Genomic DNA, 16,592 nt, shown 5'->3' on the forward strand with positions numbered 1-16,592 from the left:
CCTTCTGTTCCAAATCATTGATTTGATTCTTAGCTTTATCCACTCTACTGTTATTTCCCTGTAAATTGTCCTTTATTTCAGTTAGTGTATCCTTCATTTCTGATTGGGTCTTTTTTATGCTGCTGAGGTCCTCACTAAGTTCCTTGAACATCCTTATAACCAGAGTTTTGAACTCTGCATCTGATAGATTAATTATCTCCACTTTGTTTAGTTGTAATTTTTTTTCTTGAATTTCGATCTGTTCTTTTATTTGGGCCATATTTCTTTGTCTCCTCATTTTGGCAGCCTCTCTGTATTTGTTTCTATGTATTAAGTAGATCTGCTTTTACTCTGTGTCTTGACAGTGTGGCCTAAGATAGTAGGTGTCCTGTAGGGTCCAGTGGCACAGCCTCCCCATCATCCAAGCTGGGTACTTGAGGTGCACCCTTCGTGTGGGCTGAGTACACCCTCCTCTTGTAGTTGAGCCTTGATTTCTGTTGGCAGATCAATAGGAGGGATTTACCCAGGCCAGTTAGCTGCAAAGAACTGGCTGTGACCACTGACCACCAACCTCTGCCCTCTGTGGAAGATTTGCTTTGTGAGGGCAGGCTTGTGGGACTCCAACATAGTCTGTAGCTGTACACTGGGTGCACAGTCTCTGGGGTTTCCTGGGTGGTGCTGGCCAAGGTCAGCTACCACCTGTGTTCTACCCAGGGTCACCCAGCATGAGCTACAAAGCAACCTACAGATGGCTGCTATTTGTGCTAGGCTTTGAGGTTCCCAGGCAAAGCCAAGCTGTGATCTAAGGCTGGCTGCTGCTAGTGTTGGTTCTAAGGCCACTTAGCAAGAAGTAAGGGGTCTAGGGACTCACTGAGGCCAGCATTGCTTATTAGAGAGTATTTAGGAGAATGTGAATCATGAGCTGAGACAAGTAATTCATGTGGAAAAGCCACTGTTATCAGTTTCTGTGGGCCCATAAGTTGGTAGGATGTAGCCTCTGGGTATCACCATGTCAGGACCATGTGAGCCAGGTTAAGGGAGTCTCAAATATGGTAGATGTCTGCAAGTTCTGTAGCTCTCTGTGGGGAGTGCTCAGAAATGGAACAACAGCCTCTGCCCATCTTGCAGTCTGAGAAGAAGGTGTCATCCAGCTCTGCCCTAATGCCAGACACTTCAGATCCTCCTTGTATGCCACTGGTGCCTTTCAAGTTGCTATCCCAGTGCTGCAGCTCAGAGGGAGTGACTCTGAGTAAGTTGGTATGTGGGCCCTTTAACAGGAACTACTTGTGACTTCAGTAGTTTCTTCTGCTGACCAATCGCCACTGATTTTTACAGACAGAAGTTATGGGGGCATATCTTCCTGGCACTGCAACCCTGGGGCACATGGTGTGCCTGGGACCCGTTGCTCCTGAGATAGCATTTATGAATTTTTACCTGCCACACATAGGTATGGGACCAGCCCATTCCACATCTTCATGTCTCCTACCAGTCTGGCTGGATGTGGTATCTTTTTTTCTGTAGCTATCAGACTTCCATTCAACTTGATTTCTGATGGTTGTGTGATGGGTTGTCCTATAGTTGGTTATAGTATTGATGCATTATGTGAGGAGGTGAGCCATGTTTACCTATGCCTCCATCTTGACCAGAAGTCAAATGTTGTATTTTCAATAGGATTCATTGTTTTTGCTATAGCTGTTAACTAGACTGAAATACTTTCAATTGTTATTTAGTTGCTAATGCTATAATGTATATAGACTAGACTATATGTCCAAGTGAATAAATTATTTAATAGTTTTCAGAAAATATCCTTATTAAATTTAAGACTTTGTTCATTTAAATGATTCTCTTTTAAAAAATTTTATCTTTATTGTATTTTTCCATTACTATTTAGTCCCTTTATACACCCCTCCCCTCAGCAATCACAACACTATTGTCCATGTCCATGAGCCCTTTCTCCATTGTGCTCAATCCCTTCACCCCTCACATACTCGACATCACTAGCTGTCATGCTGTTCTCTATCTATGAGCCTGTCCCCAGTTTCTTTGCTACTTCAGCTTGTTCATTTGATTCCACATATGAGTGAAATCATATGGTATTTGTCTTTCTCTGACTGGCTTATTTCACTTAGCATAGTGTTCTCCAGGTCCATTCATACTCTCCCAAAGGGTAAAATTTTCTTCTTTTTAATGGCTGAGTTGTATTCCATTGCATAAATTTCCTATTGTTTTTTATCCACTTTGACAAACCCACTGCCAGCTTCATACTCAACAGGCAAACCCTACAATCATTCCCCTTAAGATCAGGAACATGACATGTATGTCCACTTTTACCTCTCTTATTCAACTTAGCATTGGAAGTTCGAGCCACACCAATCAGATATGAAGAAGAAATAAAAGGCATTGAAATTGGAAATGAAGAAGTAAAACTGTCATTATTTGCTAATGACATGATATTATACATAGAAAACTCCAAAGATTCCACCAAGAAACTACTTGGTCTGATAAATGAATTCAGCAAAGTAGCAGGATACAAAATAAATATCCAATATATACAATAAAAATCAATTGAATTTTTATATGCCAATAATGAACTAACAGAAGGAGAAATTAAGAAAACAATCCCATTCATAAATGCTACAAAAACAATGGAATACCTAGGAATAAACCTAACCAAAAATGTAAAAAACCTGTACTCGGAAAAGTATGAGAGACTGAAGAAATAAATAGAAGATTCAAATAAATGGAAGCATATACCATGCTGGATAGGAAGAATTAACATTATTAAAATGTCCATATTACCCAAAGCAATCTGTAGATGCAACAAAATTCTTATCAAGATTCCAATGATATAGTTCATAGGACTAGAACAAATATTTCAGAACTTATATGGAACCATAAAAGGAACCTCATAACAACAGAAATCCTGAGAAAAAAGAACAAAGTTGGAGAAATCATGCTACTTATTATCAAACTATACTCTAAGGTTGTAGTAATCAAAACTGTGGTACTGATATACAAATAGACACATAGATCAATGGAACAGAATAGAGAGCCCATAAATGAACTCACACCTTTATAGTCAATTAATATTTGACAGAGGAAGCAAGCACATAAAATGGGCTAATGATAGCTTATTCAATAAATGGTGTTGGGAAATATGCACAAAAATGAAACTAGACCATCTTCTTATGCCACACACAAGAAAAAGTTTAAAATAGACCAAAGGCTTAAATGTTAGATCCTAAATCATAGAAACTGTAGAAGAAAATATAGACAGCAAAATCTCAGACATTGCTTGTAGCAATATTTTACCTGATATATCTCCCCAGGTAAGGAACAGAAAAGAAAGATATAAACAAATGGGATTACATCAATCTAAATGTTCCTCTTTATAACAACTTTTCTTTATACCCTTGAAATTTTTATAAAACATTTTAAACTTTGGTGTTATTGATTTATATTGGATTTACTGTGGCAGGATATTTGAAAACAATGCTGGATAGAAGACAGCTCTGTGCTGTATAGGACCTGTGACATTCCTAGTTCCTGCCCCCTAACTTCCAATAGCCCCTCACAGCCATCTCTGTATCAACAAGATGTCCTCACACATCGTCTAAATGCCCTCACTATGACCATATGGAAAAGAACATAGTAGTGGTTTTGGGCCCATTAATTAAATATTTAGCTAGTAATGTAAATGATTGCCAGTTTATTGAACATGCATTGCTTTAACAAAACAGAAAACAAAATATCTAGTTGAAGACTCAGTTCTTTTACCTAAGGTTGCCAAAAATACTTCTCATTTGTTGACTAGGAATACTAAGAACATATAGATTTATTATTTAATTTATATAAAAAACATTATATTCTTTTGAAGTGCTATTTTGAGATTCTTAGGATATACTCCTAGAAGTGGAATCATTGAGTCAAAAGGAGTCCTGTTTTTAATTTTTTGAGGAAATTCCATGCTGATTTTCCACAGTGGCTGCAGCAGTCTGCATTCCTACTAAGAGTGCATTAGGATTTTCTCCATATCCTTGCCAGCTCTGGTTTGTTGATTTGTTAATGATGGCCATTCTGACAGGTGTGAGGTGATATGTCATTGTAGTTTTAATTTGCATCTCTCTGGTGATGAGTGATGTTGAGCATTTTTTCATATGTTTATGGGTCATCTGTATGTCCTCCTTGGAGAAATGTCTATTCAGGCCCTTTGACCATTTTTAAATTGGATTATTTGTCTTCTTGGTGTTGAGTCATATATGTTCTTTATGTATTTTTGAGATTAAACCCTTGTCTGATGTATCACTAGCAAATATGTTCTCCCATACTGTCAGTTCTCTCTTCATTTTGCTAATGGTTTCTTTAGTTATGCAGAGGATTTTTAATTTAATGTAGTTCCATTTGTTTATTTCTCACTTTGTTTCCTTTGCCCTAAGAGATATTGGCAAATAATATTGCTATGCAAAATATCTAAAATTATACCACCTATGTTTTCCTCTAGCGTTTTTATGGTATCATGTCCTATAATTAAGTCTTTGGTCCATTTTGAGGTTATTCTAGTGTATGGTGTAATTTGGTGGTCTAGCTCCTTTTAACTTTTTTGCAGGTACCAATCCAGTTCTCTCAACACCATTTATTGAAGAGACTTTCTTAACTCTATTGTATGTTTTTGCCTTCTTTGTCAAATATTAATTGATCATAAAGGTGCAGGTTTATTTCGGGTCTCTCTGTTCTGTCCCATTGATCTATGTGTCTGTTATTATTACAATACCAAGACTGTTTTGATTGCAGTGCTCTTATAGTATAGTTTGATATCAGGTATTGTGAACTCTGCAGCTTTGTTTTTATTTCTCAAGATTGCTGAGGTTATTGGGGACAGTTTTGGTTCCATATAAAATTTTGGAATATTTGTTTTATACTAATTCAAAAGAATACATGCACCTCTGTGGTCATAGCAGCATTATTTACAGTAGCCAAGATTTGGAAACAGCCTAAGTGCCCATCAGTACATGAGTAGATCAAAAAACTGTGGTACCTCTATACAAAGAATACTACACAACAATAAAAAAGAGGGAATTTTTACCTTTTATGACAGCATGGATGTCACTGGAGATTATTGTGCTAAGTAAAATAAGCTAGTCAGTGAAAGATAAATACCATATGATCTTACTCATAAATGGAATCTAATGCACAAAATAACAAGCAAAATAGAACCAGAGTCATGGAAAAATGGAACAGATTGACAGCTGTAAGAGGGGAGAGGGGAGGTGGTGACTGCTGAAAGAAGGTGAAGGGATTAGTTAAAGAACATATATGAATGACCCATGGGCATAGACAACAGTAGGGGATTGACTAAGGTGGGGGGGCTGGGTGGAGGGAGCCAAAGGGAGAAAATTGGGAGAACTGTCATAGCATAAACAATAGTTTTTTTTTTTTTTAAGGAATATGGTACATTATATGGCCAGTGGAATATTTTTATTATTGCAGTACTATTGGACCACAATAGCATTCATGTGGGCATAATGGAAGGTGATATTTTTAAGCAGGTGACAAAGAATATAAGATTATTATTAGTTAAATATTAAATATTTTGGTCATTTATTTTATGACAGACATTTTACTAGACACTTTGTAAATTGTATTAGTCAGGGGGACCCCATCATCCTGGCTGAAATCAGGGAGCTCATCTCAATGGTCACAGCCTTCCCTGTTATCCTCAGCCTACAGAGAAAAACAACTCCAGAAGTTTTCAAGGATGCTGGTGCTCCCTCACTTCCTACTGCTTCACCGAAGGAAAAGTTTCCTGTTTCCCTTAAGAGATATACTGCAGAGTGAGTATGCAGAATACATATGATAAAAATCCATTTCTACATTTTTGTTTTTAAGTTTTTGGATGATTTCCTCTACATTGTGCCAGGGAAGTTTTGTCATCTTAACCATATCAATATTAGACCTGCTTGACCTAAGGTTTTAGTTAGCCCTGGCTGGCGTAGCTCAGTGGATTGAGCGCGGGCTGGGAACCAAAGTGTCCTAGGTTTGATTCCCAGCCAGGGTACATTCCTGGGTTGCAGGCCATAAACCCCAGCAACCGCACATCAATGTCTCTCTCTCTCTCTCTCTCTATCACCCTCCCTTCCCTCTCTAAAAATAAATAAATAAAATATTAAAAAAAAAAGGTTTTAGTTAAATATCCAAGGAAAGTGCTCAAACTAACACATTAAATCTAAAATCTCTGTTTATGTATTCTTAAATCGATAAAATGGGTAAAACAAAGGCATCCTCTTCCTGCTTAACCTACCACTCTTACATGTATTTTTCAGGATCCTGCATATAAAATTATAAAGTTTTATAATTCATCTAGACCATAAGATGTTCCCTTCTAAGTGAGACTTTTGCACATTTCCTTCCTGGAACATGCTGAGATCCATCACTAGTTGTAAATTTAAGGCAGTGAGAAATGATGGGGATAACTCTTAGGGAAACTAATCTTTCCCTTATAGGGCAACTACTTTAGTTTCAATTATTATAGGTTGTTTAAGCAAGGGAGGATTGGTATCCATGTTCAGGGAGAAAGGGCTGGGATGCTTTTGTGGAAAAGGGAGGGTCAGGAAGGCTTAGCAGCACAAGATTATCTCTTTCCTTCTAATATAACTGTATATATCAAACCTCAAGATCCTATTACTTCCTAATCAATACCCCAACATTCACAAAGGAGACTTAGTATTTAATTTCTTATACCCATACATTTAAAATATTGGTCTGACTTTCAGTTACATGTTTACTGGGGCTACAAAAAATTAGAGATAAATTTGAGATTGTCATAGAATTTTTTTTGTTTTTTTATGATATGACATTTAAGCTCCTCAGTTTTTCATTTTCTTCTTAAAAACTCTCAAGTGTAAGTAAAGACAGCTGTTACACCTTGTAGTTCTTACCATCAGAGTTCCTACCATGATAGTTAAGTTTGGGGCCATTCGCTTTCCCAAAGCCTTGATTCTAATAGAAATTCTATCCCAAAACATTTGCAATAATAATTTAATTTCTGTGATGACACTACATGTCAGAGATTATCAAATTATCAGAATCTTATTTTCCATTGGTAAGGATATCATTGATGTTTCAAGGACTAAGACGTAAGAAACCCAACACTAAAATCCCATATTTGTCTCTCTCTCTTTCTCCCTCCCTTCCCTCTCTAAAAATAAGCATATAAAATCTTAAAAAAACAAGTCAACTAGAAATCCTAAACAGTAGTTAAAAATGGGTTCTAAAGTTGCTGTCACAGTGTGAGATTACATTAAAATTTGCATGTATAAATTAAAAATTATAATATAAAATTATTAAATTCCTGGATTAATAAGCCCTTGAACATTCAATATTTAAAACCCAATGCTAAGTTATTACCATAATTCATAAAACTTGTAGCAATTATGATTCTTACTGCTATCCCATTTCATTGGTATGGAAACTGAGGCTCAAATATTTTTTAGCCGAGTGTACAGCTGGCAAATATTAAAGCTAAAGTCATGTCATTTCCATTGCAAACCATTGGCTCTCATGGAATTTTAATGTTTTGATTCTGCGATTTTTAACTTTTTCATCATACAGCACATATAAACTAATTACTAAAATTCTGCAGCACACCAAAAATACGTATTTTTTGCCAATCTGACAAAAAATGTTATAATTTTGCTTCATTCACATCAGATGGCTATTGTTGCATTGGCTGCTGTCATTTTTTATTTAATAATGTAAGGGAAAAGGGATCAGTGCCCCTTACTAAATAGTCAGTTATTGCATGTTTTAAAAATTCTTATGACATACTGGTTGAAAATTGCTGTTTTGATTGAAAAAGTCATCTTGTCTCGGTCACCACTCAATGACATTGTCTAATTTCACTATCAGTACCATTTAGTTCATTTTGCTCATCTGGAAAACAAAAGTTAAGTATTCCACAATATTCATGCTGTTTCTTGTAATGATTCATATGTTATATATGACTTGCAGATTAATAGCTGAAATAGCTTAACAAACACTGAATCTCAGGAGTTCCTGGAGCATGTATTTGTAGACTCTCTTCTCCCATAACCATAAATAAATAAAGCCTCTAGGAGAAATATATTCCTTATGCTCAGTGCTGTAATTTCTATGCTTAAGTACTTGTCCAAATGTCTTCATAAAGAATGCCACTTTAAGTAACCTAAAATCAATGATATTATTAAATGGCTCATCTGACAAATTAACTATCACCAGCAGCATGTATATTTATGTTTGACAAATATACTGCCTCATGTGTCTTTTTATCTGTGCAGATACAGACTTATAGGTTATCTAAAAAGCCAAGTAACACTTTCATTAAGCAAATTATTTGAATGCTAAGGCTGAAGTTAGGGCTTTGATAAATTTTTAAGGGAGTTTTTTTCAGTGACTAAAAAGTTCATCTATTAAAACAAAACCAAATTCCATATAAATCAGTTTCTTATCTCACAGTGTTATCATAATGGTTGACTTTCAAAGGACAGAGTAAATTCCATTCCATTTGGAAATTTAGTTTCTCCTCCTTATTTGGTTCCATTTCATAATTACAAAGAAGAAAAAAAAACTCTGAGATTTTATTATCGCCCAATTTGAAAACACTGCACTAGGTAATACCTCATGGTAGCAGGCTCAGAAATGTGTTACATGCTCACTCATCATATCCACTGCATCATTTATGTTGGATTGTGTTTCATGTTTGGTAGTATAACTATTACACATCTGTAATAATTTTAAAGTTCCAAGGAGTGACGGATATATGATAGTACTAAGAGGTTTGATGTCTCTTCAAAGAATCATAATTTACATTTGCACAGAAATTCACAGTTAGAGACAAAGAAATGGAAGCTTAGGAAAGATAAACAGTAAACATTAAGCTCTTAAAGAAAATAAACATTTTAGGATAGTGTATGTGTGCATGTGCACATGTGTGTGTTTAAATAAGAGAAATACTTGCGCTTTTCATATGCTAAAGACAATTCAGGGAGAGAGAGAGTTAGAACATACAGGAAGGAGGAATGGATAAGAAATTAGACCTGAATATGACTTCCACATTTATTTAACTTATCTAGCTTTCCTAAGCTTTAGTTTCCTTGTCTCTAAGGTAGGGGTATCAATTTTACCTTCCACGTAGGATTCCTGTATTAACTGACATATGTATGTAAAGCGCTTAGCATAGTATGTATTCTGTAAACTATTTCATACTTTTCTTTTTTTCTATCAATAGAAGTTAAGAACATAGACTCTAGATTCAGACTGCCTGGATCAAATTCCTGATCCTCCATTTGCTAGGATTTATCCCCTTTGGGCAAATTGTTTAAACTTTCTATTCCTTAATTTCCTCACCTGTAAGTAAACTAGATCTCTGAGGGTTAAATAAATACAATAAATCACTTAAACAGTCTGTTATATGTAAAGGTATACAATAAAATTTTGTCTTTTCTTTCTTCTTCCTCTCATACTAGTACTACTGCTATCACCAATATCATTGTCATTTTGTGGAAAGAATAGTTGCACTGCCATCTCCTCATCTCCTCAACCCACTACTCTGTGGCTTAAGCACCCCTCCCTTCCCATACTTCCCTGTCCAGAGTTGTTAGGATTGTTTTCTTCATCCTCTGTTTGTAAAATGCAGTGGTCTTCTTCTTAGTTTTTATTTTAATTAAATTCTGTGACACCACTTCTCCTCATTAATCCCTCTCTCCTTTTAATAACCCCATTCCCAATTTTTTTTTATATTTCTGATTGCTTTTTCTACATTATAAGAATCCTTTGTTCTCCATTCACTTTCTCTCCAACATGCAATATCAGTATTAGTCAAAGATTCTGTTATTGGCCCCTTCTTTTTCCTCATTCTAAATATTATGGCTGGACAATCTCATCTATGCTTGAAGCTTCACCATCTAGCACACAAACAAACATATGTTGCTTTTTATGGTCCTGCCATGAATGAGAAAACCTCATAGATGCCTTTTCCCATTTCCCAGATGAAGTGAGCCTCATAATTCTCCTAGAAATTTTCTCATTTACAATTATTTTAAAACAGCGATGTCAAACTCATTTTTACCTGGGGCCATATCAGCTTCACGGTTGCCTTCAAAGGACTGAATGTAATTTTAGGACTGTAGAAATGTAACTACTCCTTAACTAGGGGAAAGGAGCTCGGCGCTACTACCGGGTAGAAACAAGGTGCTGGGCCAATTCAGCCTGCAGGCCTTGTGTTTGCCACTTGTGCTTTAAAAAATTAAAATGTTTTTCTCAAATTATATGTTTATTATTCTGTCTTCACCACTATCTTGTATTCAATTAACCAGTGTAGCACATTTCTGACATTCAATTATGGTTGTTAACTGATCATTGAACTGAATCTTGAGTTTTATGACTGAATATCTATAACAATTGCAAGTATCAATCTGAGTGTCTCAAAAAGTTAAAAAAGCATAAATCCAAAAAGCAAACAGTGTATATCTTTTTTGATTGCTTATGCTTCCATGGACTCATCACTTGTGCAGTTATTTGGGTACAATAAGTTTCTTTTGCAACTTCTCCAAGATACTCTCTTCAAAGGACAGCATAAATAATAACACTAAATAATCATTTTACAGTATACCTAATTTCCCATTGGGCTATTGAATGAATGATTGCTATTACTGATTTTTACTTAGTACATAGCTCTGTGCTTAAAATATTGTCCCTTTGCTGTGCTGTGAACAATCCCCTTGTAAATGTTAATGTATTACTCATAGGTGGCAGGGACTGTATATATTAAGTGTATTTTTGAATGTGTTCCAAGGGACTCTACTAAAGGACATTTATTTATTTTTGACAAATATGATGACAATACAAATGAAACTTCTGTTTGGAGCAGAACTGTGAACTCTCATGCATCACTGGCTTCTGAGGTCACTCTGCTAAGGTCATGGCTCATTCCCCTACCATCTGTTTGAAAGGTAAGGATTAACCCCAAGTCATCTATCAACAGAACTGAAACTTCAATTTCTGAAGCATCACCTTGCACTGAATTGGTCCCCACCTTTCTTTACAGCCTTAAAATATGCCCCAAGTTGAGGATGAAGAAAAGAAATTTCATTGATTTCCTTGAAATATCTCCATGCTGTGTCTTCCCTTTGGTGTAGAGTTTGCTTTATCATGACTCTTCTGGACATTTATAACTTAATTACCTTTAACTATGAATAGTGTAAAGGCATATCTATTTCTAAGGGACTGTATGGCTCTTCCAGAGAGAAACTTTATTTTTATTGTCATCATTGTCACCTGGGTCAAAAGGTAAAGAGTTTGTTTTGAATGGCTCCCTGCTATGCATTCAAAAATACGTAAAACATATACTTCTCTGCCATCTATGAGTAATTTGTTATTTTTTAACAGAAAATTTATTTCGTATAACAACGGCATAGAATTTCAATTTTCTAAGCTACATATGAGGCAACTATCAGCAATATCAATCATTTCTTCAATACCTCAGTAGGAAATTAGGTTCATTCTAAAAATATATTATTTATATTGTAATTACAAGAAATTTTCTTGCACCCAAATAATTGAACAAGCAAACATCAAAATGAAGGAAAAGTGTTCAATCACAATGACAATTACTTTTAGGAACATAAAACTGAAGAAGCATAAAATAAAACTATCCTGTTTTTTTGGAAGATAAGTTTTCTCAGTCATAAAATCCAATAATGCATTCTTAATAAAGTGGTGTGAATCTAGAAATTAGCCTGTCAACTTCATAGTAAGAGATGGCTTTGCATTTTTCTACTATTTCACAATTAATCGTGGCTGGCTGTTTTTATTTAAAAAATACATTTATTGTTTCGGATGAGCACATTTTGTTTATTTTTCTACAATATTGTGTGCATAGCTAGTGTTTGTTGTATCCATTCACTGGGTTTTAGTCAGAAATGCATTTTGATTTGGGTTATAAAGAAGTTCAGCTTAATTCAGTCAGTACACATTCTTTCAAATTTTGGAATTAGAAAGAGATGAGCCTCAAAGTTTTCATATTTGCACTGATTGTTTTTGAATTGCTCATACAAATCTGGAGCTGTGTTCCTTCACTCAGCCTGGTCTCTCTCAGGGCTCTCCTTCCTGCCAAGATCAGCATGTTTTTTTGAATGCTATTAGTTTGCAAAGCTAAGGCATTTGGGATTACTGGAAAATAAAAATAGGCTTGAACTTGTTCATATTCACCTGCTGTTCTCAAGATGAAAACACCCAGGAAAGCAACTCGAAACTGCATAAGACTTTTTTTTTAATTTAAGGAAATTATTATATTTAATGAATGTATGTTAGCTCAATTTTGTACCAGAGAGAACTACTAAGCTGTAGACAATCATGTCCTGTTAGGAACCTAAAACCTTAATAGTTTAAAATTTTTTTTACCCATGAATCATATATAAGGTTAATTTAAGATTAAAGCAACAATATAATAATATTTCAATTTAATTTTTCTCTGTCTTGAGACTTTACAGAATTTTGTGTGGATGGTTTCTAGAGAATATACTCATTTCCAGTTCTTCTGTGAACACATATCCCCCTCAGAGTGATATGGTAGATGAGGTGCGGAGATGAAATTATGAAGCATGATTAGGGGGACAAATGTACTTACCATCGGTGCCTAATCACCTATTATTAGAATTATTCTTGTTTATAGTTGGATTTTAGTGTTGATTAACATCAGAAGTTCATGTAAAACACGAACCTTCACCCAGACAGAGTGGCTCAGTTAGTCAGAGCACCGTCCTGTACACCAGGAAGAGTTTGTGATTCCATCCCCACCAGGGGGCACATACCTGGGTTGTGAGTTAAATTCCTGGTGGGAGTGTGCGTGGGAGGCCATTGAATTAGGTGATAATTTAAAACAACAACAGCAGCAACAACAACAAAACCACTATCTTTCTATTTAGCAAATTTTGGCTCAAATCTGGGTTCTGCTTCTTATGAACTATGTGGCACTGGGTAAGAGACTGCTGAGATCTGATATCTCCATCTGTAAAATGGAGATAATCATACATGTCTCAGAACTAAAGTGAAGATTAGAGGTAACTGAGTTGAGAAGAATCTGTCACTGAGTAGATGCAGAATAGATGTTCCTTCTGTTCCTTTTCTCATAATCTTTCAGGAAGAAGTCCACAATCTCCTCTATTTTGTATCTTAATAGTAATAGTTTCATACTATTATTAGCAGAAAGTTGGATCTGGAGGGCAGTTATTGAGGTGCTGGAGCAGTGGTATCACAGTGATTACGACAGAGACCTCACTGACTCGGCATTTTCCTCCAGGGGCGTTTGTGTGAGTGCTCCTTCTAAAAGCCCTCATGTGCACTCAGAGCAAATGCCCATCATCGCAAAAACCTGGACCCCTTCCAGGTTTTCACTCTTTTCCCTACATTTGATATTGAACTATGAGAGCAGCTTTGCCTAATGAGTGAAATAGAAAATGGGGAATACATGGTGAACTTTAATGTTGTCCAAAAGTTTTATGCTTCATATTTATAAATATGTCTTAAATTACTAGTCACCATTCATGGGCCCAAATATTTCTTTGACTTTATCTTTTTCTGTTATCCTGTTACATGCCTGTAGAAGTGCTGTTTAGAACAAAAGAAAACAAAACAGGCAAGTGGAAAACTGTGTTTTTTGGTTTCCAAGACTGTGGCCTTAAACTCTGCCTATTCCCTCTTTCTGTCTTTCTCTCTGTCCTTCCCTCCCCTTTCCTCTGCTTCCCATGCACACGTGTCTGTGCCTCTGTGTGTGTCTGTCAGTCAGTCTCCCTATAAAAAACTATAAACGACAAAGAAGAGCTGGACAATAGAGTGTTTGTGGAGTAAAAACTGCTTGCTTTTGAGCAAGGAAATATTACTGAGTGCCATACGTTTATTTTTGTTATTCTGAATATCATTTTCCATTTTTAGGGGTAAAAAAAGTTCTGCAAGTGAATAACAAGTTTTTTCTTCTTTTGTACAAAGTAAAACATAACACAAGGATATCAGGAAAGACTTCCCTGTGAGTTTCCCTAATTTGTCCCTCTAAAGAATTCATAGCCCCAGTTATGTAAAATGTAAACAGGTTAGAAAATATTACCTCTTTACATTTTCATATTTTGATTAGGTTTCCCAATAATATGCTGTCTAAACCAATTTTCTCAAAGAACACAACAAAACAACAAAAAAACAAAACTAGCCTCTGAAGTGTTTCTTCAAACAAAATCTTTAGAAAAATCAAATATATGAAAGACATTAACTGGAATATCTTTGAATGAAGGAGAGAAGTGTTTAGTAGATAGAGTTTAACCCCTGCCCTGTGCCCTCACAACCCAGAGTCATACGTGCATCCTCAGCCAGCCTCTTGAATTCAGAGCACAGGTCAAGGTAAAGCAAATTCAATTCAATTCCCTTAGAGGCCACCTACTTATCTTCCCATGGGAAAGACTTCATTTTGGTTCCTCTCCTATCTTGGCCCATACAGCAATACCAGGCCTGGCCTTCAGCTTCTTGTTCTAACAAGACAATGATAACACTTCAGAAAGTGGCTTCTGCCTGCACGGAGACTCCGCTTTTGTGAAACAGCTTCTGTTCTGGATTTTGTATTTCCGTCTTGTGTTAAGACGCTGCCCTGAAAGATGTTTTTGTTGTTGGGCATGTTGTTCATTGGCTGTGTAGTAATCAGTAACTAACTGGAGGCGTTTAATCTACCGAAAGCACTGTCTCCTTTTGTTGTCCCTTGATCTGGGAGATCACCCTTGATCTGACTGGATCATGATGAGATACATATTTCTCAAATAGTACATATTCCTTAACCTTAAGAAACTATTTCTTTTTATGTGGAAGCCTGCATAAAAGACATGAGGCAAAAACGTGAGCATATTCAACCTAAAAAAACTACTGCAGGTGTTTCTTCTGAATCACATACATTCCAAGCAAATATATATGAAATCTTTCATTAAGTATTTCAATATGCCACTTCATTTGGTTGTATAGTTGGGTGGAGAAATGCTCAGAGATGCTTCATATTTTTTCTTATATTTAAGAGAAAATAGTTATATGTCTCATGTCATTTCATAATTTGAAGGGTGTCCCAAAATATGTGATTTTCTTAGTAAACTTCTACTATAGTTTAAAATATAGCCATCTCTTTTCAATAAGAAAAAATTTCTTATACTTACTATCATGCATAAGGTCTATGTAAACTATATACACATTATATCAAAATACTAAACAGGGTATTCTCCCACAGGAATTAGAAATACACTGTTATTGGGAACCACACAACTATATTAATATACATGTAAATAAAATATTAAACTGAAGTAATCAATATCTAAGTGTGAGAACTACATCTTTCAGTCATGCGGGCTTGGAAATGTTGTTACTTTGTCTTTCTCTTACTCTCTATACTATATTCAATTCTCAATCAACTCTGTATTCTCTAACAGTCAGTTCTTTCAATTTTTAAGTAATATTGTTCTTGTTATCTCTTGCTTGAACCATATTGTTAATTTCCTTCCACAAAGAATTTATCATTCCTCTATAGGTGACAATTCTTTTCTTTTTTAAAAAAAGATTTTATTTATTTATTTTTAGAGAGAGGGGAAAAGAGGGAGAAACAAAGGGAGAGAAACATCAGTATGTGGTTGCTTCTCGCATGCACCCTGCTGGGACCTGGCCTGCAACCCAGGTATGTGCCCTGACTGGTAATCCAACCAGTGAACTTTTGGTTTGCAGGCCAGCACTCAATCCACTGAGCCATATCAGCCAGGGCTTTAGATAATAATAACTGTGATCATGGTATTATTACTTTGAGTCAAAATGTTTTCTTAGTTGTTTTTATGGCCAACAGAATAAAATAAAATATGACAGGTAATAATCTAATTCCAATCACTTCCTCCTATTATGTCTGCCTAATTGCAATAAATTCTTCACTAGCATTTACACAGGTAAGCACGGTACTTTTTCCTTTTAGGTCCTGACCACTTATGCCTTGGCCATATACCTTTAACTTGGACTACTTCGTCCACAACACCACAACACAACTCATCCTTTTTTTTTTTTTTTGGTGAAAATTAAAAATATGTCTTTTATTTTTTGTTTGTTTTTATTTTTTATTTTTTTAATATATTTTATTGATTATGCTATTATAGTTGTCCCATTTCCCCCCTTCACTCCCCTCCACCCTGTACACCCTCTCCCACCCATATCCCCCCCTTTAGTCATGTCCATGTGTCATATTTATAAGTTCTTTAGCTTCTACATTTCCCATACTATTCTTATCCTCCCCCTATCTATTTTCAACCTACATTCTATGCTACTTATTCTCCGTACCTTTTCCCCCTCTCTCCTCCTCCCACTCCTCTGTTGCTAACCCTCCATGTGATCTCCATTTCTGTGGTTCTGTTCCTGTTTAGTTGTTTGCTTAGTGTCTTTTGGTTTTGCTTTAGGTGTGGTTGTTAATAATTGTGAATTTGCTGTCCTTCTACTATATGTGTTTTTTCTTTATCTTCTTTTCTTAGATAAGTCCCTTTAACATTTCATAAAATAAGGGCTTGGTGATGATGAACTTCTTT

The sequence above is a fragment of the Phyllostomus hastatus genome, unplaced genomic scaffold (assembly GCF_019186645.2).
Source record: "Phyllostomus hastatus isolate PE091 unplaced genomic scaffold, TTU_PhHast_1.1 phas_contig_62, whole genome shotgun sequence".
Taxonomy (NCBI): domain Eukaryota; kingdom Metazoa; phylum Chordata; class Mammalia; order Chiroptera; family Phyllostomidae; genus Phyllostomus; species Phyllostomus hastatus.